The 26,018-nt window shown below is 38.0% G+C and overlaps 1 long non-coding RNA gene across 2 annotated transcripts in view; it reads left to right on the forward strand.

Annotated features, from left to right (window-relative positions):
- Positions 1 to 8,275: 8,275 nt before the first annotated feature.
- Positions 8,276 to 26,018, forward strand: part of LOC135579578 (uncharacterized) — a 177,678-nt gene continuing 159,935 nt past the window's right edge. For both annotated transcript variants that reach the window (XR_010472976.1, XR_010472975.1), the window contains exon 1: positions 8,276 to 9,250. This is a non-coding gene — a long non-coding RNA (uncharacterized LOC135579578). The remainder of the gene's footprint in view (positions 9,251 to 26,018) is intronic.

A 26,018-nucleotide genomic window follows, 5' to 3' on the forward strand; every position in this document is an offset into this window, starting at 1 on the left:
GCCCTGTCGTCAGAAGTGATTTAAGCTTAGAACCATTAGGAAAGGATTGACCAAAAATCACCTCTCCTGTCCCTTAAAGTCTGTTTTGTTGTGGGATGAAGCTGAGGAACTGGGTAGGATATGAAGCAATCACACCTCCATACTGAAGCTTTGGCATAACATGCAAGGAATCACCTATGCTTCTCGTCAATACTAGGTGCTAAGTGCTGGCATATTTACCTAAAAACTTACTATCTTCTTTGACAAAGGAAGTGCTATTCTCTGATCAACAGTACCATGAAATCAGCATTTTTTTTTATTTTTTTTTTTTTCTAGAGTATGAGTAAAAATTATGTGTAACAATGTAATTTTTATAAATTCCACTGTGAGACTAGGATCTTCAGCTGGGTAAATACATTTTTATCAGCTGTTATCCATTACATTTTTTCTCAAAATCACCCTAGTTGATAGACCATAATGTTTTGTATTTGCTCCAGCCAAGGAATTCTATAGATATACTCAGACCCACAGAATAAGACCTAGTGCCTCACTAATGCTTACAGCTCCAAGGCCGTGTATAAGGATACAGTATTGCCCTATTTAATAAAACTAAGTTCATGTAATTTTATGATGAACGTTATGTCTGTTGCTGATTAATGAAAGAAAAGCTGGTAAAATGAGATAGGAGAGGCACCCTCTGTAGAAGTGCTAGGCTGGACGTAGTGTGGTCTCTGCCATCAGAGAGATGGCAAGTATGTGTGGGCTTATAATGTAAAATGACCAAGAATTTCACACAGTGGGTGTCAATGTCTGTTTATTATACATCTGCTTATGGTATAACAATCTATATGCCATCAATTCATTTATATCAGATGACTTTGAGTCAAAAATATTTACTCTAAACTGAATTATTTAGAACTTATTTTTGGTAATGTGAATTCATGGGTATAAGTTCTACACAGAAATCCCTACAGCCATTTCACACACCTTATTGTCATCACCCTGGTTTACTGCTATTCTGGACTGGATTTGAGTGGTGTAAGCTGCCATGAACTGCAGTTTATATCATTCATGGGATTCACTAGTCATCACATTTCCCCTTCAGTTGTCAAAGGTAGATATTTCCGTTTCCTCAGCCTGTTCCTTGATGTCAGAAATGACATTTGTTGTTTTACAGAGATTACCGGCTCTCTATTTAATTTCTTTACCAAATAAGGGTGGTTTTATTTTTTTCCTGAAAATATATTTGTTTCGAATATTCATTTCTTCTCAGTATCTTGCAAATATACTTCGCACTGAAAACGGAATAATTACGCCTATTTCTGTTTCAGCTCTGCTGTTCTTGGACTCATTCTGTTGCTGAGCTGACCTGACATATTCTTAGCTAAATAAGGCATGTTATTAGAAATGCTAATGTGCTTCATTTGAAACATATATGCAGAAGGAAAAGCTTTTTAAAATATAAGGAATTATGAAATACTGATCCTCATAAGATAATCACTTTCAAAACAGAGGTAACATCATCATAGTCAGTCCTTATATTTTGGAAATCACTTTTCTCAGGAGAACAAAAGGACTGGAAGAAACAAGAGACATTCAGCTTTACTTCTTTGTTTTCACACTTATTTTTAATAATTTTTATCTTGATGTTCCAGTCCATACTCAGTATTCAATTATTACTCTTTCTGGACCATATTTATGTTCTTTGTGTTCTTATGTTCTCTGTCATAAGAAGTTGTCCTGTGATGCTCACACTCCCTTAGAATCTCAGTTCGTACAGTCAGCTTATTGTGTGAAACACTCAGAAACATTTTTTCTTTTTCCTTTTCCTTTTTTTTTAAAGCAACTTTATAGCTCTTCTAGGTTGTTCTAAAAAGCTTTAAAATTGTGAAGTTTTTTGATCCCAGCACCAGAACTCAACATTTTCAGTTTTTAAAACATTATTTTAAACCCAAACCACAATTTGGGAGGCTATTTTCCCACTTGACAACCCTTGAAACTTGTTTGATATTTATTATGTTCCTATGAGATGTCATGAGCATATTATAATTTTTAAAACCTGGCACCTCTACTGCCTATCTCTTTCCGTCATGAATGGCTGAACCATAGAAGCTGTCACCATCATCATCAGTACCAGAGGCAAAGGTGTTATTATGCCATTTTTGATTACAAGTGCAGCCATAAGCAGAGAGGAGGACTGGGGAACTTGAGGCGCCCTTTTTGCATGAACTTCTGTTGTCTCAGGTGGAAGTTCCTGAAAGCATTAAGGAAAATAAAATTCATATTTACATCTAAAAAGAGATTCTTACTGGGTAACTCTATGCTGTCTTCATATTTTCTGTCTGAAATCTAGGCCGACAGGAGGCCAGGTAAAGGGACACTCTTGGCAATGTGTGGAAAAAGAATAAAAAGAGGAACACTCTGTATCTCCAGATCTTTCAAATTATGTAAAATACTCTATTTTTTTATTTTAGATCTGCCACTGATTTAACATTGCTTATTTTACTTACATGAAATTCTGAAAAGACTCCTTCGTGACAGAATTGTTTAGATATTGACTGAAATTTTTCGGTTGCATCATTTTTCTGAAGAATCCAGGTTATAAAATCAACATTTAAACCATACAAAGTAGGAAAACACCCTCTGATATTGTTCAGCTAGAAGAATAAGTGAGTCAGTGGGACTGTTTTTTTGAGAAATCATTTGGATAAATGAACACATTATCATTCTCTGTTGTATTTTACATCTAGACAAGGAGAATATAACAATATTTTTTTTTATGTTATTTTTTTTCAAAAAAAACACATATAGGTGTATATAGAGTAAGTAAATCTTCCTTTTGATCTCTGCCACTCACAGGAACCCCACTGATATAGCTCCTGGTGTCTCATAATCTTTAACCTTCCATCTTCAAATGGCTTCATTTAACTTCTCCTTCCTCCAGCAAGGCAGGCACTTATTTTTCCGTTTTACATATGGGGACCTGAGGTTACATTTTAACATTTCCAGGAAGAAAAAAGAGCAGCTCGACGGGAAGAATCCCAGTTTAGATTATTTTAGCTTAAATACAAACAGAACGAATTAATAACATGGCACTGGGGACACATATTTGCTTTCCATCTAGCGAGTGTCTTCAATATATAGAGCACAATTTCAGCACTAGTTTAAAGCTCTCAAAAATTCTGAAGTGTGAACAGAAACTGGTTTTTCTTCTTTGTCAAAGATAGGCACTGGGCTGATGGAGAAGAGTACAGAAAAAGTGGATCTGGAATGAAGGGAGGAACATGTAGGGAAGAGAGAGGCTCAGAGACTGAGCCTTACTGCTGCCTTCGCTGCGGTGGGACTAAGGAAGAACATGAAGGCAGTGACCCAGCTGCTTCCATGGGCTCCCTCCCAGCCAGCATGGATCCTCTGTCCCTCAGCGGCTGTAACTTGCCTGGGTCTAGGTGATAGAGCAGTATGTGTTACGCTTCTCTAGAACAGTTTTAATGGCCTAAGCATCTGCCTATTTTGCCTTTTCCACAGCTGGGTTGAGCAGTTTAAAAGGGAAACTGTTTTGCGGACACATCAGGATCACATGGAACAATTCCCATTTTCATATAGCATCTTTGGGACAACTCCAGCCATTGTTTTAAGGCCGCTTCATATTAGGAGATGTTTTATGCATTTTAGCTCTTTTTAATGTGATTTGGCAGCTGGGCCTAAGAACAACAAATGAGACAATGTGCCATCAGCCAATTCACTGTATGCAAGGGTTTGGAAATTTTGGCTGTGTGGCACCTCTTGTTTCACACACCCACCTCATCGCTTTGGTGAGCTCTGCCTGACCTGGCCCCTCTCATCCTCTGAATGGAATCACAGCCTCTGCTTCCTGATCTGAAGAAGCCTGTATATTGTCCCTAGCTGATGCCCATGGGACCCTGTGCTGTTACACATGAGCTCAGACCACACGTTTCTGGGTTTACAAGCCCATGCCTTGATGTCCTTACAGGGAAAGTGTAAGCATTTCTGTTAGCTTACGTAGTTAAAGCATGCTGTGCAATTTTCAGTTAGTGGTTTGTATTTGGTTTTGGCCGGTGTGATGTCCAGCACTGCCTGGCTGTCATTTTCCCCACAATGGCAGATCTGAATAGGGCTTGAGAGCCAGGTACTCAGCTGGGGCAAACCGGCATCGATGTGCTTACACCAGTGAACTCTTGCTGTTTTACCATAACTACAACATATAAATTTCGGAAAATTTTGCTATTGTTAGTACCCACATTGCTGATAACAGGGTAACTGCATTGTTATTCTCTAAGTTTCTTGCTTGCATTTATTATAACCTTTCCCCTTCCTACACCCTGCTCCTGCTGTTTGGCTGTTGTTATTTATACAGCTCAGTAATGTTTTTCAACAAATCTGTCTTTTCCAAATGTTCATTTAGCTTTGCCTGAATTTTATGAGACTTGGAAATGTTGAATAAAATTCTGACTTGCAGTGCTGTCTAGACCACTGCCTAAACCTCCAGAGCATTGCAGATGACAAGTGACAGCTTTTAAGATGAACTTTTTCTAAAGAAGAAGGCATTTAATCCTCCCAAGGAAATCCTTATGAATCCAAAATGGTAATGTATTTCCTAAAACTGTTTGATCTAGAAGCTTTTCTGGGTTCTTGTTCTCTGCAGGAAAGGTTTTGCCTCATGTGTACTTGTGCTTTCTTTTTTTGCTCATGTTTTCATGCATTTTTCACAGTAACAGCTTTGAAATGTGTGAAGATAACTAACTGCTCAGAGGTCTGACTAGATACTCAAGGTCTAAAGTACACGTTATTTAAAAGTTTGCCGGTTTACTGGAGAAGAGTGATTTTTTTTGTCTCTGACAATTAATTCCTCGAGAAGCAGTGCAGGCAGGGCAGGAAGGCCTTTTAGCTGGCAGAAATGCAGTTTAATAATTTCAGCATGAGCATGCACAAGGTGTAAATGTCCCCTCGCTTTGACTGTCATTTTTCTGTAAACAACTAATAGGTTATTCTGTCACATCCTGTGCTGTAAAAGGAAGGTACAGTGGGATGTATTCAGGCTCAGCAGAAACTTTCTGTCTTTTTTTGAGAACAAGGTAGTGTAGGTGATCTCAGGCTGGCCTGCTTTGCAGTGCCTGGAAGATTTCGTGGGAGGGTCCCTGCTTGCCTTGATGCTGCCTGGTTGTAAGGCAGTGGCCCCTCAGAATAAGCAGCTGATGTTTAAAACCAAGAGTGGTGGCATGGTGTGCTGCTCCACAAACAGCACCCACCTGAACAGTGACAGGCAGTGCTATGCTGATTTGCACTTTGTGGTAAGTGATACAGTCCCCTGCAATTGCTCTCTAATAGTTAGCACTGCTCAGCACTCCTTCTGCATGAGGCTAGGAAAAAAACAGTGGTTTATTCTTCCCTGCCTCTTCCCCCAGATAAAATGTTTCTTTTGAAAAGTTCAGGAGTCCCCATGTTTTGCAGAATAAATATTCTATTATGTTCAGGTTGCCTACCCCGTGTACACATAGCAGAGACTTGTTGGACTTCAGCTGGTAAAAATCTCTCAGGATTGCTTTTCCATTGCGCATCCTTGAGACTCTCTCAGCTCATATATTTTCCAGGCAGAAATAAATGCATACAAAAAAACATGCATGCACTATGAATCTGATGTATTTGGGATGTGTCAGAACTTCTACACAAGCTACACAGGTGACAAAAGTGTGTGCAGCAAGTCAGATACATTCTGGACGTACTGGATTTACTGTGCATACACAAATTATCTCTGCAGTGCACACAAAAACTGGATGATCTGTCACAGATAAGTCATAGTCACTACACATGCACTGCAGCATTGAGACCTGGCTAGCTGTCAGCTTCCTCTGAGCTTGTGCTTCTGGGAACTACTGGTCTAAATAGATGAATGAAAAGTGCTGCCAGGGGAGCAGAGGCTTAGAGCTATAATAGGGACCAACAAAATTTCTCAGCTTCATAAATTCTCATTAAATATTCTACCCATTATATTGTCCTGTCAGGACACAGTCTTCTTATATGTATTCTAAAATATTTCTTTCAAAAGTAAATTAATGTGTACTGACGAAAATGCAACAGACTAAAGTTGTCATAAGAGAATTTGAGAGTCAGCAGCTCCTGTGATCTGTATGATAGGGGGGCATTTACTGGAACAGAAGCCTTCACATAACCTGAAAGGGACTCATTATGCTGAGCAAGAAGAGAAAAAAACCTAGAGAATCAGGTGTGCTTTTCAAAGAAAGTTTCTCTGCACCTTTTTTCCTGTAAGTGTTAATAAGGATTTATCAGAAATTATGAGGAATTCTTATTTATGGTATTTCTAGTCTGCAATTATGATACTGCCTATAGAAGGTGCCTGGCATACGGACAGTGTAACAACTTACCCTGTCATTGTAGAACCTAGTTAACTATATTCTACTCTGTGTATGTTCAATCACTTTACAAGTCTATATGTCTGTTTGTATGGTGTCTGCTCCTTCTTGATCAGGCACATGTAGCTGAGGGCTACTGATTTGGATAAGCTTGTTTCATTAGTGTGCTTCATAATGCTGTTTCAAATCTATGTTTCGAATTGCTTGGAAATAAAAGCAAAACAGGCTCATCAGTTTAATATTGTCTAATACTAAAATGAATACTGTCATTAAAACTTCACTCCTACATGGAGACCACATGGATGCACGTACAGTGCAGAGTGAGCTGTCTAGAGTTCACCGATTTTCTAGAAAGGAGATTATAAACTCTGCATGCCAATACAAACAAAAGAAATTGATATATCAACCTCTGTTTAAATTACTTCTAAAACATAAGTGTTGAGGGCATAAGGTGTAGATGGAAATAGGCCCCTGCCTCAGAAGCAGCCAACCCATCAGAATGCAGAATACCGAAAAGGTCATCCTGAAATGGCATAGGACTGAATTTCATAAAATATAGGTATTACATTTCTGGAACCTCATTTGTGTGACAAAAACTGTGACAAGAACAGAGGTTGGCACAAAATCAATATACTCGGGCAGAGACTGTAATAAATAATAAAAATGAAGAACAGCATAAATTTTAACCAGTTTTCATTACAAGTTAAAGCCAGTCTGATTTCCTATGTGATCTCTCGAAGCTGCATAATTTCCAAAGAAACATCAGCAAAGGTATATTTTTCATTTTGGATGAAAGGTGCTAAGACAAATATCAGAGGGAGGGGCTGGGGTGATGTTCATCACCTTCACTTGCACTTGGGTGTTACCAACAGGAAAGGAGTTTTGGAGTAAGGGGCAGGAAGCAGGTGGGGGCCTGACAAAACCCATCACAGCCACAGTCCTCCAGGGGCCAAGGAACCTTGGCTGTGATGTGTTGTTCAGTCCCAAGAAATCTGTTTTACATAGTGCTGAGCAACTTCTCACCCGTGAGCTGCTGGACCCTATAGCACAAGCTCCAGTTTCAACCATCTCTACAGAGCCAGCTCAACATCCAGATTCTGACACCTTCATTTTTCAGTCAAACGTACCGGTAATATCAATTAACAAGCATAATTCTCTTGTGTTAATCTGTTGCTATCCTCTAAAACTTCAGCAATACTGCTGTTATGAAATGATAAATCCATTAATTGCAATCTTTTCAACTCAAATGGACAGGAGTTTCTCAGCCTGGCTCAGCTTGTGGTGGCAATTTTCTTGCTGAGACTGAGACCTCCTTGGGCAAGATGAGTGACTCAGCTCCTCCACTTTCCTTCCTGCAGGGAGGCAGGGAAAGTTGAGCCTAGTCCTCCACAATACGTCTCCATTTAGACTGACAACTTCCCGTGACTGCGGGGTTAACCTTGTTATGACAGCACAGCTGCAGTTGCCATCTCTCTGCATCGCAGATGATAGCACAGCCTTCCCAAAGTAATAGCAGCTCTCGGAATCACAAATTACAGCAAGTGTTTCATCTCTTGTGTTGTTATTTAGCCCCAAATGACTCTGACATTGGTTTCTAATGGTGCAGACGTGCTTTTTTCCTGTTTTCTCCCAAACGAAAGGTTAGCAGAGGACAGCACCTGTTATACTGGTTCTATTTTGTTATTTTATAGTGAAAAATATGAATTGGTGTCCACTTTCATGTTCCAATTCAGCAAGTACTTTGTTACTTGAACACCATTTCCACTCTTCCATCAAGAGTAATAGGGCTCAGAGGCATCTGTATTTTGCATATTTTTCTACCTGGAAAAAACGTATCTTTAATGCAAATGCTAATTTGAAATTTTATTTGACATGTGCAACAATTTTTTATTTTTCAGTACCTGAGGATTTGGTTATATTTTTAGTATAAAGACAATAACATGGTAGAAAGACTGATGGTACCCATGGAGTGTGTGTTTTTTATTACTGTCAAAAGATTTCAGGTAGAGGGCATGTTTAATTAGATCCTCATTTCTCAAATTCCCCTTTAATGTTTTCCTTCTATCACATTACAATACTTATCAAACACAACTTAGCATTGCAAGATTGGATCTCTGGCCACTGATCCTTCTTTCCAGGTGTTAGCAGACCACTATATTATCTCTTTACTGTCTACATAACTCCCTAGATAAACAAATTTTCTGGACAAACATCACGCTACCTTCTGGATAACTATTATGTGATGTTCTTTACTGCTCAAATGTCTATACTACAATTTTATGCACAAAAATTTAATAATATCTGGGTGTCTTAGAACTGGCTATTATTAGACAGAAATAAATTTTGTGAGTGGATATTTTTAGTGTTGACAGATGTAGAGTGCAGCATTATTAAATTTCTTCAGTTGCCCTCTGTGTCTCAGGAATGTGCCAAACTCAGTACAGCTTTTAATTGCTTCATTCTCTACTCAGTAATTTTCCTTCTGTTATTAGCACGGGCTGCTCAGCAATCACTCAGAGCCAAGACATTTGTCAGAGATTTCCTTTGTGTAGTGTTTGTGTTCTGCCTCTCAGCACTCTGTAACAGTTCTGCACATGAATTTCTGCTCTACACTGTAACTGGCTCCAACTGGCACTTGCAAGAACTTGGAGAAAATATATTTCTTTATGAAGCAGGTCTTACAGCTATAACTGGGCCATATTTCTTACATGGTTGTGCAAAAAGAGCTGGAAAGATTTGGAAGATCTGTTAACACACGGCAGACATATGATTTTCTCCACGATTGTGGGGAGGAACGCAGGAAGGGGAATACCAGCATCAAGTACCTGAAGGCTGCCCTGGGTTGGAGAATCCTGGCCTGAACAGTTTTATCCAATCTACAGGTATCTATCTTTCAATGTATCTATCTCATGTAGAGTTGCAGTCATTATAGCTGTATAAAATGCAGAGGGACATAGAGATCACCCAAATAAGGGCAAATAATGAATGAGAATATTTTTATACAATATATATTGGTTTCATCAAATTCAAAATAATATTCTATTTATTGGAAGGTGCAAATCTATACACTCTGCTGACGTGAAACCATGTAGGAATATAATGATATAGACCGATTTACAACTGTATTCAAGCAATGGATGCAGAGTGATTGGACCGAATTCAACTTTTATTGCAAAGTTCAAAGTCAGAACAATGGGACCAGCACTACATACCAAGTGGTACTTAACTTATCTGGCAGCTTGTCATCACTGTTCTGGGGATCATATTGAATCTAAAGTGTCTTGGTCTTCATGTTGTGATGCAAGATGATTTCAGCACAGGTGGGCAACCAGACGTGGAAGGGCATGGTTGTGTGTATCTGAAGGCAACTGCCAAGTAAGTGGTTTGCAAGTTAGAAGATTCATATTGAAGGGAGGAAAGTTTGATTTCTTTCCTTGAGGCAACCAATGGAAGTGAAAATGTAGATAAAAGAACCTAGGCATTTTGGAGGGATCCTTCAGGAACGCATACCATAATAGCACTGTCTTTTCTGATTGATTATGCAGTCTGAATCTTTGCCATTAGGTGTGTGGCAAAAGTATTATGCTCTAGCTCTCCCTACTGGATTATTATTACACAATTTCTGTGTTTAATGGGTGTAATGCATGTCTGTGTTAAACAATTAAACAGACAATCCAAGCATCTCACTGCATTGTATAGATGTTTCATACTTTATGTGCATTGCAACAGATATGGCTATGGCTTGTTTCTTTGTTTTGCTAATTCTTCTTATTTTGTAATATATCAGAAAAAAGTATACTGTTTCTCCTCCTGCAGTTTATGAAAAGTCATTCTAGAACATGAGAATATTTATTTTGGCTGTGATTCCAAATGTATGTAGGTGATTTTTAAGAACTTAAGGTAATTTTTCAAAAGTGAGTCAGGTTCTTAGAAGCTTGAACTTCAGTAGTTTTCACTGAAGCTTAGTTGTCTGTGTGAACAACTTTTAGTTCTGTTTAAATACATGCTGTTGTAATTTAATTGATTTTTTGAAAGCTAATGGATAAATTGGTCTATACAAATTTCATGTTTCCGCCATAGCCAGTTGTGATTATCCACTTTTTCCAAGGTAAAAAGCAAGCAGAGATATTTAAGGTGGGTTAAAATACGCATAGGTTATATTTTGCCTGTCTCTTTCAGTATGACATCTGACATATCAGGACTTTGCTAAGAGAAGGTAGGATCTTCACCAATAAAAATTTGATTAAAAGATGTTTACCCACATATTGCAATGAACTGGTCTTTGCTGGCAGCAAGATGACCTTTTTGACTCATTATGCCAAAGAAAAAGTGTATTTATACCTTACTCGTATGATGGGCTTTTGACATAGTTTCACGTTTCTTCTGAGACATGATATCCACTGAGAAAGTTTACAAAGAATCTAGTCATATGCTGCAACTGTAAATGTAATAATTTGCTTTATAAAATAAAGATAACAAGTTTATTGTTTTTTTCATTAATTGCTGATTCACTGCAAAAGTCTGTACAACAACAACAGAAAAACAGAATGTTTTTCATGTACCTATGGTCTGAAAGCAAGAGGCACTGAAATTCTAAATTCCTCAAGAACATGGCAGGCTTGATCTGGGCAGTTTATTGGTGAGGGCCAAAGTAAACTAAGGGAATAAGAGAACGATCAAGCATGTAGAGATCAGAGAACCATTTGTTCTGTAATCCTTTTTGGTTGTTGTTTGGTTTCATTTTCTTGTGTGTGTGTGTGGTTTTGTGGTTTTGTTTTATTTTTTTTTTTAAAGCATCACATAATTCCCTAGAATGCATCTACACCATCAGATAACTTAGACCTTCATTCAGTCCTGCTTCCTTGTCCCCTCATTACGCACAATGTAAGGCGGTTCACTCCTGAGCTATCTTTCACAGCAAATCAGCTAACTCCTTTTGAGAGGGAAATGTGATGCAGCTCTGCAAAATAGTCCTAGAACCACCTTTGTACCATATGGATGCAACTGCAGCAGGTTGGGCTCCCTCATCTCTCTGCACACCTCCAATGCAATTCCTGCATCCTTACCTACTCCATTGTTTCCTCATGCTGCACCCAAAGCATTTTAATTAAGCCCTACAAGGAGTAATAATCCTATTCAGGACCTTTTAGCTGCAAAGGACATGGTCTGTCATGGAGTAGGCATGGGTCTCTCTCTACCACTGCATGTAGGCGCCAAGAATTTTGCAGTGGAATAGATGCTTTCCATGATATAAGTTTAACCATAGGACATGCCAGGTACAAACTGAGATTTTATGTGACCTGAATTTTTGAACAGTCTGTCCGTGGACAGAGCAAGGGCATGCCTGGTGTAGGCACTTTAGTTTGGTACTGCAAGCTACATTTCCTGAATCTGGCCTAGTCTAAAGTCCAGCTCTTACACTAAATTTTCATTCAATTAATGTTTTACTCAATGTAATATTTTTTTAACATCAAAACACTTTAGCAGTGACATTACTGAAAAGTATCCGGACCTATAAATCACTCAGATTGTACAGAGCCTCTAGTCCATCCTCTTTTTTTAATTTGTCTTGCCACTTTACATGTCCATTACTTGTATTAACATGGTTTACTGACATAGGATGTTTACATAAAATAAATCAGTGGATTAGATTGATCAAAAATATATTTTTATTTCAGCTAAAACTATTTTGAGATGTGTTTGATAGTGCTAAAATATTGGCTTGAAGCATACACTCTTCATTTCAGAACTGCTTCTTAATGGCCAGCAATTCAGAAGGGGCAGGATTTGCAATGGAGCTGAGCATGAGCTCCCAAAGCTATGCAGTGGCAAAAAGTGGTTAAGATGGTACTGACTGCACAAGGAGCTACAGACATGGGAAAAGACTGAGTTTTTCCTCCCCAGCTGAAGAATATTAGCTTGACTCAGTCTACCACCGATTTGGTCAGACAAGTACAAGATATTAAAAAGCTAGAGAAGATGTAGAGTAAGGAAAGAAAATAAAGCTAAGCACTGAGTAAAAAAATGTCATGAATTTTAAGAGAGACATACAGAACACAACTTGTTTAATTTGTGGAAAAGCAGACTGAGAGATTACTTTGGTTATACTGATAATATCTCCCAGTGGAAAAACAGGTACTAACTGCTCTGTAACAGAGAAAAAACACAACCAGTATATGCAAGCTATAGCTACATGAATTCACATGAGAAGTAGCAGAATTTTGATGCAAAGGTGATTAAGAAGTGTAATAAACCACATGCATAAGTGATAGATTTTCCATTTCTGATGTCTTTATGTTAGTCCTTAATAAAATAACTACTTGGCTTAAAGACATTCACCTCAGCAGAGCCCTTCATTAACATAGCTATACTGCTTCTGTGACAGCTTGTTTCACAAGTGTATTGGACAGCATAGAAATGGATCCAACCCATTAATGCAATTAGTTGTGAGCTGTAGTCATATGTTTGAGATCCAGCCTGAAGACAGAATAGACGAGCAACTGTATAAAGACATCCATCAAGACAGGGAGCTGAAATTTAAATGGGTGTGTAAATTTTTGCTGTTCCAAAATGATAATCCATAGCACCTTTCAGTTAATCACATTCTTATGAGGTGTATAGAAGAATAACTAAACATGTGGGGTTATTACAAAAAGATCTTAACTAGTTCTTGATACTGAGCTTGCATCTTCTTTTAGAAGAATATTAAGGTTGTTTCTAAACTGGCTGCTCTCAAATTGGGCAAGTCTCCTCGGATCCAGAAAAACTCCATTTGGCCTCTACTCTTTCTTCATTGCCCCTTTCCCTCTCCTTTTCTCTTTCCTCAAAAATGTGTTCTTCTCTGGCAGTCACAGGGAAATACAACATTTACCCTGACCCAATTAGGATAAAGACACAGAAAGCAAGCAGGGTACAAAGGCTGTGACCCTAAGTAGGGGTTGCATGCTGTGCATGTGTAGAATTGAAAAGAATACAAATTTTATTGCAGACAAAAAAGAGCCTGCCCTTCTGCTTCTGGGTTATTTTTTTGTTTGTTTGTTTCTAATTATGACCGTGAACTTCTAGATGAATGTGAAAAAATAAAGCAGTATGTTGAGTTGAACAGCACAAAGGCACCCCAAATTACCAATAATATCAAGAGCCACCTACAGAATTTATGGCTTATTGAAGAGACTCCCTAAGCCTATATACATCTCATCTGACATAGAATTGTAGTGTTTAAAAACAAAACTGTACACCTGAGAAATTGATGAATGGAAGGACAAATCCATGGAGTACTTTATCAACTGCCTGCCACTTTTGGTACAGCAACCAGTAAAATCTCACTCCTTTTGACAGGGAAAGAATCATTAAAAATATATGCATCTGGTGAAGAAACTTAGCTAAATATGGCCTACTGATGGCATCATATATCAGTATATGACCTGGTGTGGAAAAAGAAAAACATACAGAAAACATCCCTTTAAGAAAATTTATAGGAACTAAAATAACTTTATTATATCATCAGGTGTGCCATAAACATGTCTTAAAAGCATTTTAGATGGTCTGTTTAAGGGAAATAGTACTTATAATAGTATAATCTAAAAGCAAATACAGTTAATGGAGACTTGAATTAAAACAATATTCTACAAAATAAGCCTTCTAACAGCTGGACAGTCACATTGCTGTCAAAATTTGTTGTCACATTTTTATGATTAATATATCCTGCTGTTTGAATGAATCTAATTTTTATCTTTATATGTATTTCATATAAAACCCAGTTACATGATGCTCTCATGTATTTCTTGTAAAGCCTACTAAGTGACATTTTTTTTGCCTTCTTCCACAAGCAAGTTTTGGAAATAAAATATCTGCTGCCTGCTGGCTGATCTTTGATCCCTGATCCTCAGTTGTGGAGCAGAGTTGGACTGCAGTAAATAGAAATAGCATTCTGTGTGGGCTGTGACTAAACTCATTTCAGCACATTTGGAGGGTGCTAAACAAGTCAGCCCTCATTTGCTGAGTTTCTGACTGGAGTCATGAAAAGTGAGACAGTGAGGATCAAGAACAAAATGTCCCTAAAACATATGCATGGAGCATTTTTTTTTTCCTTTCCCCCCCATGGCTTACTGACAGAAGTGATGCATCAGATGTATTTCATAATACGATCTATTAACACTGGTAATTTGAGTAAGTTCAAACAATATGTTTTTCATGCAATGGAACAATGATAGTACATAAATATGTGGGTGTACATTTGTTCTGAGCACAGACACAAAATATACAATGAATATATTAATCCAAATCAATTGTCTTCTAGAAGGAAAATGTACTGTCAGCCAAGGACCCTGTGTAAACTAGACAGTTGTTTCACAGGAGGGTTGCTTCTAACACGTAGTACAAGAGAATGGGATTTATTTGACCCATTTCTTCAAGCTGTGCTTTTCTGATGTGGCTGTTTCCCTTTTATTCTTGTCTCCCTTTTATCACATGGAAGATGGATAGGAGGAACAGTGCTGCCACTCACTCTATTCTGCCATGAGTTCTGCAACAGTTCTGTTTCTCTTAAAGTTCTGATGAGTGGAAGGCCTATGTGATAAAACTTCAGCATTTGTTTTAGGGGGAAAAAAGTTTCTGTCTTGTGGCTGCAAAAAATGCTTCAAAATAAGATCCTTCTGGCTTTAAAATGGATCAGAGTAAAAAAAAATGTAATTCAGAAATTATCATAAAGTCATGAGTGTACATCAGTGAAATGAATTTTAGTAGGGAAGAGAGAATAACGGGAGATTTGATTTATCATTTTAAAACACTGATGTATATTAAGTCTGCAGAAAGAGAGGAAAAGGAGCCAGAAGGAAAAAAAAATCAGAAAAGATGCTAAAGAAGAGGTGAGGACATTGAAAAATTGAATGGCAGCCAGGGACTGATAATGAATATAAGGTACAGAAAGTAGTTTTGTATTCTTGTCCTAGTCCATTACTCTGATCATATTTCTAGACTTTGCTTGCTATCCTTAAAATAATAATAATAGTAAAAAAAATTACTATCTTACCAAATAAAGCCTTGAAAGAAATGGTGAAGTAGTATGAAGGAAAGAAATTATAGTTGAGAGGGTTTTTGTCAAGTATATAGTCTGACACAGAAAAAAAAGAAAAAAAATTAAATTGTTCAGGAAGAAATGCAAGGTCTCTTTACTCTGCTTTTTTCCATCTAATAGTTTAAGAGAGGATAGGCTAAGAGGAACAATAACATTCTTGTTTCAGTCAGTGTTGTGTTAGACTGAGGCTTTTTTTTTTTAGCCTTTCAAATGCTTTTCTTACTGATAAGAAATGTAAACTTGTATGCTCACCTAGAGCAAGATGCGCAGCTCTTCTGCCTCCCACTGACAATTCAAGGCAAACAAGCTGTGATGTGAGACCACTTGCTCTGCAAACTGTTCCTTTGTCTCAGTGGATAGCATGGAAGGGCAAATGCCAAGGTGAGTTTGAGAAACCTGTGTGAAGAGGGAGTGCTGACTTTCAGATAAATGCAGGTTTGTAGCTGTACAAACATCCAACCTGTTGAATACTACAGGTTTGGCAAAATAGATGAGAAAAAGTATTTTCTCACATTAATTTACCTGGTGTTCTTGATTCACTGCCTGCTGCTGAGTTGCACAGCTGAGCACATATACCTTGTAGATAAATTTCATTGATGTATAGATTTAAAATAACATGTTATACTGTATTATATTACAGCTTAGGGAAGAGAGCAACCTCTGTAACAGATCATGGGTTATTCTATACATGTTTTTATCTGTATAATTATTTTTAAGATAGCCATCTATATTTTAGTACAGTCCTGCAGTGCATCTAGGCGGGTTGTGTTTCTCCAAACTAGACCATGTGCAGGCACAAGCCTGAGAAGTGTTCTTCTCCATATATTTTTCATTTGTGCATCCTGACGTTTCAAACTGGCAGAAAAAGGAAATACATTTTATATAAACGAGGAGAAGAAATAACTGATTAAAATACTTCATTACCCATAGTGTAAGGTGCATTTGTATTGGTTAGGTACATGAGGTTTGGACATATATTTAAGATTTTAGCACAAAGAAATAGAGATTTCTGGCCTATGATTTATGAGGGAAGCAGCAAGGAAGTATGCTCACTGGCAGAAAAGTACTTGAAAGATACCTGTGAATTTCTTTGACACTACTAACTTTAGACAAAGAATGTGAAAAATCAACTTCATGAACATGGTTGTCCCTCTGAGGCACAGTGTAGACTATACAGGGATAATTAACTTTTCTACTTTTTAGCCTGGCCTCCTAAAAAACAGAGTCTGTGATTGCATGCTGTCCCCTGTGTCCGCTCTATTTCCATTTTCTCTTAACATTCGAATGCATGGATCAGTTTTAACTAAATGGGAAGGAAAGACAGAGGTTTTCCAAGATTATTTCAATTCTCCAAGTTTCATGACAACTATTGGAGGAGAGATACTCAAACTAATACTTCTAGTTAAATAACTTGCCTGCCTGTCCATAGCTATGTAAGACCAAGTAATAAGCAGCAGGTTGCACCTCATTCAACCAGTCTACCCTGTCAAGGACATGAGGAAGAGCTGTGGTACAATGAAGCTATATGGCAGAGAGAGGCAAAGCAGCAAAAGCATTTTTGATGACAAAGAGTGTAAATTTAAAGGAAAACAGTCTTCAATACTGCTGTAGCTTGCTGATATTTGCATTCATTATAATATTCCCTTTATTATACATATAGCAATGAATTTACTATAAGAATCAGGGAGTTTAAACAGAGTCTTAAAAGAAAGAAAAGCTCCCCTTCTGAAGCTCAAAATCTCTGACCTGTTGGTTCTGGAAAGGCTGTTTGATGATGTTCTGGGAGAAAGACAAGGCAGGTCATCCTATTCTTTATTAAAACCACAACAATTTTAAAATACTGGTCTTAAATCAGTTCATAGAAAAATATTGATGTGTGTGGGGGGGTACTTTTTCCATTATATAGGATTCAGAGAAAAGTTATTTTTTCCATGAAAGTTCTCATTTAAACATTTTTCTAGTCTTGCAACTGAATTGTGTGAGGCAGATATATGGCTTTTCACAGAAAACAAAAATTAGATATTGAAATACAGCTTTAATAATGTTGTTGCAAAAGCTTTGCAGAGTTGCTGGGTGAGCAGGTTAAACAACATTTGCTGAAGTGCTTAACACTGTTGGCTACAGGTTGATTACTGAGGTTCCTAGGCTCTGCAAATAACAACATCCTGGCACATAAAACCTATACAAGGTCCCAATAGTCTTTCTACTTACAGTGGTTGTGCGATTATATTTTATTAAAACTGTTTACAAAACTTTGGGTAAACCCAGGTCAATTCTTATTCATGTAGTATGAGGTGTTTGTAATTAGACCAGGAATCTGGAGAGCAGTCTTTGCATCAGAATATTTGGTAAGGGGAAGTAGGGGAAGATAGCACTGTGAGTTAATAACTCTTTTCAACTTTTGATGAGGATTATCAAAAATGAATGTGGAAATATAGAGTCAGTTTAAATTGAAATATTGAGGGGGAAGGAAAAAGTGTTTACCACCTGTGGTTCAGGGTAGAGAAGCACACTCAGAGGTAGCTGAGAGCATTAGATTAGTGACTACAGTGATATCAAGGGAATTTTAATTTGTATAATTTATTCAGTCATTAATAAGGAGGACTAGAGTTTTATGTAGAACTCATTTTTTATATCAGTATGTGTAACAGGCAACTCAGCAAGGAAAAACTTCAGACTGAATTTTATTAAGTAAAATGGATATGGTAAGTACCACAATCATTAGGGATGGATTTTGGATACAAATACAGGTGTATTAACATGTAAATGATCCAATTTAATACAATCAGAAATGTATTAAGTAAAATAGATTGGCAGTGTTTATGAGCAAAGAACTCTGAGGAAAAAAAAAGATAATAATAATTTGCAGAAAGATGAGGAGGATAAACTGCAAAGTAAAACATGAAATATAAATTATTTAAAACCTCTGTGGATGAGTGATAAGTTGTTAAGTTAATTACAAGTAACAACAGAGAAGTCAAAAATGGCATGGAGTCAAAAACTTTGGCACAGATTTAATGTCATTGAAAGAGACAGAGGAAATGTAGAAAAGAGCATTTGAAGAATAAAATAGAATACATGAGTCACTGTTGCTTGCCCTAGAAGGACAACTAGGGGGGAAGTATCCCTGTGATGGAGCTGCCTCCTGTGGGTGGATGAAGAGGCAAGCAAAACAAGTAAAAGGAGTAAGAAAAGAGCAAATGTAAGAGAAATTTAACCTTTTTCTTTTCAAGAAACTAGAATCCTGTTCTTGGTAAACCCTTTGTTACAAAGTTGCTTTTGTCTTATTGTGTTCCTTACAGCACTACAAACTACCACAGGAAAGCGTTTATTCTTTACAATGCCATAGTACCCATGGAGCAGCACTCTACCGTGTCTGTCCCAGTAATGTGATATGCACCCATTCTCATGGAGGTTCTTAGACAGGTGGAGATGAAAAACTTTACCACACAATTATGTGTGTGGTAAAGATAGCTTTCTCCCTTAAAAGGGGAGGAGGAGTTGATCCAGTTATTGGTGGTAACAAACACTAGAGAAAAAACATTAGAGCTATATGTATTTTCAAGCATGTTCTTAACAAAAACCAATCAACCAACCAAATAAACAACAAAAACACAAAAAAACCCTAAACAAACACCTCCGTAGCTGCAATGCATTTAGGGAAGTATTGAACATCAAACTATCTGTTTAGTAGTCGAAAACTGTCTTTCTGTGTCTAAAGAAGAATATCTTTGCACTTCAGATTTCAGTTGGTGGTAGTTTTGCATGTCATTTCTTTTGCTCTATGATAAAAAATATATATATATTTTAATATTTATAAGACATGGATTTTCCAGGATTCTGAGACTACAAATAATGTTGTCAAATTTCTGCAGAGAACACAGATAATTTTCATTTCGTTGCCACTCTGTCACTTTACTAGTGCTGAAAATAAAGTGGCACAAACCAGAAAATTTTTAAAAGATAGAGTCCTTTTTTTTTTTTCTTGTTTGAAGCTGTGCACAATAAAGATGCAGTGTCCAGTGACAAAACTGAGGGTGTGGATGAATTTGTGCCATGTCTACTTATTTCCAAACCAGGGTAAAACATTAAGTTGAAGGATATTCCTGACAGGAGCACAAGCTCTTCCTCTTCTCTAGCTGCTGTGTCCAGGGGTGTATTGCTTGGGAAAATGACAAATCTTGAGATTATCTGTGCTTTTTTTCTTTGCCATCTTCTTGGACAACACCTTATGATTACTGGAAATGAAGTAATAGTTAATGCAACACTGTGTTGGAAAGAAATAGTAAACAATGAAGTGTTTCAATAAGTTGACTGTGAATGACAAGGTTCATTACAGGCAATAGGTAAAGGAAGTATCTTGAAAATTTTATTACATACCTAAAGCAAAAAAATAATAATAAAAAAAAAGCAAAACCAAAATGCAACCCACTCTCAACCCTATTCATTTTCAGGGCAATTAAAACTTTCAGCATTTGTGAGATTACCTAGAACAGGGGAATGAGGTGAATAATCAGCTTATTAACAATGGCTTTGGAAGAAGGAACCTTTTAGTGAACATAAAGAGGTTGTGAAAGGTCTTCACACTGAAAAAGGAACAATCAAAGAGGCTGAGAAAATTCTGTGGCTACATACTCTCCACCTCATCTATTATCAGTAATAAACTAGAAGGGTGTACACTGTATTAGATAATTGTGCTAGCATCTTGACAGATATGTCTTGGTAATGCTCAAATCAAAGCACACCTACCATAGATTTTCCTTTTATCTTAGGAGAAGCACATCTATTGAAGCCTTGTAAGAGAAGAGTGAGGTGTTTCTATTCTGGCAGTAAGCATGGTCATATTTTGTACACAAATATTAGGAAAAAATGGTGGGTTTAGGAGGAAATAACTAGGAATTATAGCCAATGAGTAAAGTCTGCATGATTTGAAGTGAATGAGGGAGATTTGGAGAAAGGTCTCATTTGAAGAAGAGCAAGGGCGGTGGTTTATTATGCAGTTTAGTTCTGATAATCCAGAAGAAAATTATGGAAACTCAATTTACCTTTTGTAATATAAGTTTTAGCTGTGCAATAGACCTTGAGATTGCCATGCTATGACCAAGGAATGAGGAAAACTGTGCATTCCCTGACTGTGAATTTTCTAAGGTTTTAGTACCCTGTGGACAAACCAGTGCTCTTTACAGAATTGTTCAACCCACCCTTACAGCATCTTTTATCACATTTGTTTGCTTCACTTACACTGTTGCTCACTGTGTCATTCAGCTCATATCGGCACTGCACCTGATCAGCAGGCAGCGACCTGATCTGTGCCCTGGATCCATCTCCATCCCATGCAAGCAGGAGAGGAGGGAACCCCTTGCTAACACAGTTCCCTGCAGCTCAGCCTGCAGCCAGAAAGGCTGTGGCTGTGAGGGAGGGACGGTGACCATCATCAGAAACCGGGGAGCCTGCTGCCTGCTCTGTGTCCTCAGAGGAGAGGTCCTCACAACAGGCATACTGAGTGTTGAGCTTCACAGTCCCTAGGAGGTGGCTGCCTGTGGTGGAAAATAATAGTTACGTGGCTTGGAGTGCCCAGAGTAAATGATTGTGACAGCCTTCAGTGCTTCAGGCAGAAAATGACAACATGGTCCTGTTCTGAAATTATGCCATCGAGGAACACTGTCCCTTTGGCCTCCTTCCTGCCTCCCAAAGGTGGCAGAAGCCTTGGATGGTGAGTGAGGAGTTTCTGACTAAACTCAAACAAGAGTACAAGGCATGGAAGCAAGGATAAGTGTCTTGGGAAAAATATAGAGACACTGTCCAGGCATGCAGAAATGGGGTTAGGAAAGACAAGGCTCACAGAGAGTTTGACTTGGTGAGTGGTCTGAGGGCAACAAAAGAGTGTCTACAGGTATTTCAACAGCAAAAGAAAGATCAGGGAAAATGTGCACCTGCTGCTAAAATGGAGTAGGGGACCCGCTGACAGGAGACATGGAAAATGCCATAGTGCTCAGTGCCTTCTGCACCTCGATCTTTACTGGTAAGTTTTACCCTCAGGAATTCCCAGCCCCTGAGACCCGAGGGGAAATCTGGAACAAGGTAGACTCACCCTTAGTGGAGAAGGACCTGGGGAGGTAACATTTAAACAACCTGGGTGTACATAAGTCCCTGGGACCTGACAGGGTGCAGCCACAAGGTGCTGAAGGATCTGGCCCATGTTACTGTGAGTCCTCTCTCAATTATTTGTGAAAGGAGGATCCAGGGAACTTTCAGGCACTCAGCATCACTTCAGTCTCTGGGAAACCATTTCCAAACATGAAGTAGATGAAGGTGGATTGGGAATAGTCAACTTGGATTTATGAAGGGGAAATCATGCCTGACCAACCTGAGAACCTTTTACAATGAAATGATGGGCTCAGTGAATAAGGAGGAGTAGTGAATGTTGTTTATCTTGACTTCAGCAAGGCTTTTGACACTTATCAATGTATATAAATACGTGACTTGGGAAGTAAAGAAGCCAAGAGTTAGACTCTTCTTAATGGTACCTAGTGACAGATCAAGAGGTAATTGGCACTAGCTAAAATACAGGAAATCCTGTTCAACCATAAGGAAACACTTTATTATTGCAAGGGGGATTGAGCTGTGTCACAGGTTGCCCATAGAGGTTGTGAAGCCTCCATCACTGGAGATGTCAACTGGACATGGTCCTGAGGAACCTCTTGTAGGTAACACTGCTCTGAGCAGGGGGTTGAAGGTGCCTTCTGGTCACCGTGAGGCTGTGATTCTGTAACATTGCAGAAACATACACTGGTTAAAAAACTTCTGTTTCTACCTTTTGAAGTCTTATAGTCTCCTAGAGGAAATGGAGGAAAAATAACAGAATGAAAATTTTTCTTATAAAATTAATTTTTCATAATTTACTTTAATTATGGAAATATTTTTTTAAAATAAATGAAATAAGCTGTCTGCAATCAAAGAAAGCATCTATATATTTAAGAGCTGAAAATAGGGCTAAAAATTCCTGTTTAAAAGTTTCCATGCTGTCATTGCGATAAATTAGGTTTCTAATTAAACACATGCTCACACACACACTCTTGGATGTGAATGCTATGCTTGATCAATAGCCCTAGGCTACACGGTAGCAGGCAGAATTATAGCAAATGGAACTGGATGAATGGGTTTACTTAATGACCACAATATGATTTATTTCATTGGTGGGAAAGGGGGGAGGAAGACATCAAATTGCTAAAAATACTACCCGAGTAAATTAAGATATGATCTTACAAGAGAGACGTTCCCAAGAGATCCTGTATGAGAATAGCAGATCAGAGCTCCGATCACTCTTAAAGAAGTGTACTTGATGAAAGTGTGTCAGCTAATCTGTATTCAGCTTGTTTTCCATTTATAATTAAGAAGGCTTTTTTATTATTTTTTAATGTAGATGCATTAACCATGGACAATTACTGACTTAATCAGCACATTCAAACAGTGTCGTTATTTTAGCCATTGGAGAAGTCTTAGTACAAGAAACAAAATTAATGCAGATAATTCCACACATAGAGAATCAAATGAAAGATACATTTTTTAACAAAGTTTCATAAAATTTAATTTTTTGATCCCTGACTGCAACCACTTACTGCTTGACAGTTGTATTCAGAGTTAAAGCAACAGCCCCTGCAAGACCTGCCAGTGCAGCAATATGGTGGTATCTGCTTGTGGTGAATCTGGGACTGGCAGCTATGTGTTTGGCTCTGTCGTTTGGGATATGTCACTGACCCCTCTGTCCAGTTACTTAGCTTGCCAGTGAAGAGAATAAAGGCAATTAGAGCTGAGACAGAGAGAGAGAGAGAAAGGCAGCTTTCTGAACTTTGACTTTGCTGTAGAGAAATTTTTGTGGTTCATGGTTTATGAGCTAAGTGAGCCAAAAATGAAAAAGCTGGCAAAATTTAAATGAGTAGCAGGAGACAAAATATTCTTCAGTCCCTCAAAATTCACTTGAACATGTATACTAATTTTGGCCCTGGTTATTGGAAATGTCCCTTCTGTTTCTTTTTCTCCCTACTTATTTATCTGTGAGAAATCCAGAAACTGAATATAAATCAGGTTTTGACTTTTTCTATAATTGTGCTTTTCAAAGGAGATAATTAAATTCCTGCCTTTTTGGGAAAAGGTCAGCATGTTGGGGTAACAAATATCCGTATCTCTAGGGCATTTGCCCTTATTAGCCATGAATCACTGCTTCATAAGCTTGGAGCCTTGGCTAGAATCCACCTAGCCTACAATACTTTGAAAACCTATGAATTAACTGAGATCTACTTTAATAGTTCAACTTTATTACTAATTAACCTGTATAGGCCGCAGTTTGTAATGCTGCAATTCAGAAACTAACACTATTTCTATTGTCTATATATTAAATGGATGGCGCTACTTCTCAATGACTTTAGGAATTTGTTGCTACACTGATGACTTGTTTTGTACACAAGTTAAGGCTGTAGACAGGCCAAGGAGGTTAGTAAAGAAGCCTTTGAAAGGCTGGTGGTTGACTTAATCTTCATCTCCGCATCAGCTGACTCAAATCAAGGAAACAGCTTGCATTTGGTAGATGTTAGAGAGCTTAGTCGCAAGTTGACTGCCATAGTACAAGACCCTTTGTGGAGAAGCAAACAGACCGGCTAGAAGAGAACACAAGGGTCTTTTCTCTTTGCATTTTATTCAATTATTTCTTGTGATCTGAACTCATAATTATGGTTTCCATTCAGATTTTCAACAGCTTTTCAGCTTTTGTGATGGCAGAGGTGATCAGAGCTGCTTTTTATCCCACCTGTGGTTTCAAAATTAAATATCCATACCAATATCCATGTTCTTATCACTTGAGAATAAAATCTCTCCAGGCTTTTTGATGTCTACTGTGATGGAGCTTGAGCTGACACCAAGCTGGGAGATGTGTAGCTGTGCCATTGTAACACAGCTGGCAATAATACACCCTCTGGGCAGCAGGGCCAGGAGCCTGGGGCAGTGGTGCATCAGGAGGCCCAAAGCATCATGCTGGCCCAGCTTGAAACATGGTGACAATGGCATAGCATTGTATGTCTTTGTCAGCATGGCCTTGCTCATCTTAAATGCTCAGACCTACCATTAGCTATCCCTAATGCAAAGTTTAGATAGTCAAATGAGCCCAGCTTAGCTGCATCCTTAACCTTATAAGGTCACTAAGTCTCTTGGGTTTCTACTAATAAGGACCCTGAGACATGTAAATATCTGACTATTATGAGACTGGGTTTAGCTTAATTTAAAGCCCGCTGAAATTGAGACACTGGGTAGTCCTCGCTTTTCTCACCTGTTGAGCTTCATCCTTAGTAGACACTTCTAGATGGTTTTGTTTGTGCAAAACAAGAAAAAAGACATCCTCCTATTCTTGCCATCATTTCCTCAATGAATTAGCCATTAGCCTACGCTTCCACTATTTAATGGTTTAGAGGTTTGAATCTCTCCCTTCTTGACGGTCTCATGGACATTTTTAATTGATTCATCCACTTAACTCTTTAAGCCCTGGTCTTTACAATACACTTTAGTCTTCATCTTTCTCATGGAAACAGCTCCATACGGTGTGGACGAGAGAGGAAAGCCAGTAAGCATGTTTCCCATGCCTTGTTTGCCTAAGAAATCTAGGTTCTTGAAATGCCAGTGAAAGCTTTAGCATGCTTTAGCATTTTAAATTTAAGTATACTTTGTAGAAGGGAGAGTAATGGAAAGTAATCTTTTTTCTAGGTGGGTACCCTAACAGTTAACCTATACGGTCATGTTTGTGTTTGTTCTGTTTGTTTGAATATGGAATGATAATATGATATTTAATATTAAAGTGGAACAATCACAATAGGACGGCATGAGAGCATCTGCTTTCGCATAAGCCCATGTATACTGATTCAAACCTCCACCTGGAAGGTGAGAGAAGTGGGTTCATAGCCCTTTAGAGAAAAGAATTGAAGCTGGGAGCATTAAACTTAAATGTGTGAGAGGTGTTTTATGCAGGATATCTTTATTAAATGTGACAGTAACACTTGGTTCATATAAAGGACTTAAAATTTTTGCAATTAAAAAAAAAATCACAAAGTGTGAATGTGCCTAGTCATACAAAGAAGACAAATGTTAGCATTACATTAAATTCCAATTCCAGAACAAGCATATTCTATGTCTTTTTTTTTATTTGCCATTGATCTTCAGACCACATAAAGCAAAAGCTTTCTCATAGCAGTTTAATATTTTTTCAAGTTCTGCCAAAGAGCAAACAATGTATTGAGACTCTGATAATAGCTAAGTGTGATTTTATCTGAACACTTTAAATGGTCTTAATATATCACAATAACTGTGCTATAGGAATTACCTAAAAAAAAAAAATGTAGGTCTGTGGCGGGGAGCCGGGAAAATAGAAACAAACCTTACATTAACTGGTTTAGAGCACAGACCAACAGTAAAGCTAAAGTTGGTGCAAATCACCTTGTTTCTGGAGCCTGATGTCCTGTAGGAAGAAGTATCTAGAACCAATTGCTTCAGAGAATGGGGCAAGAAAGCTTGCAATAAGAAGCTGTATAGGA

The sequence above is a fragment of the Columba livia genome, chromosome 1, assembly GCF_036013475.1.
Source record: "Columba livia isolate bColLiv1 breed racing homer chromosome 1, bColLiv1.pat.W.v2, whole genome shotgun sequence".
Lineage (NCBI taxonomy): Eukaryota > Metazoa > Chordata > Aves > Columbiformes > Columbidae > Columba > Columba livia.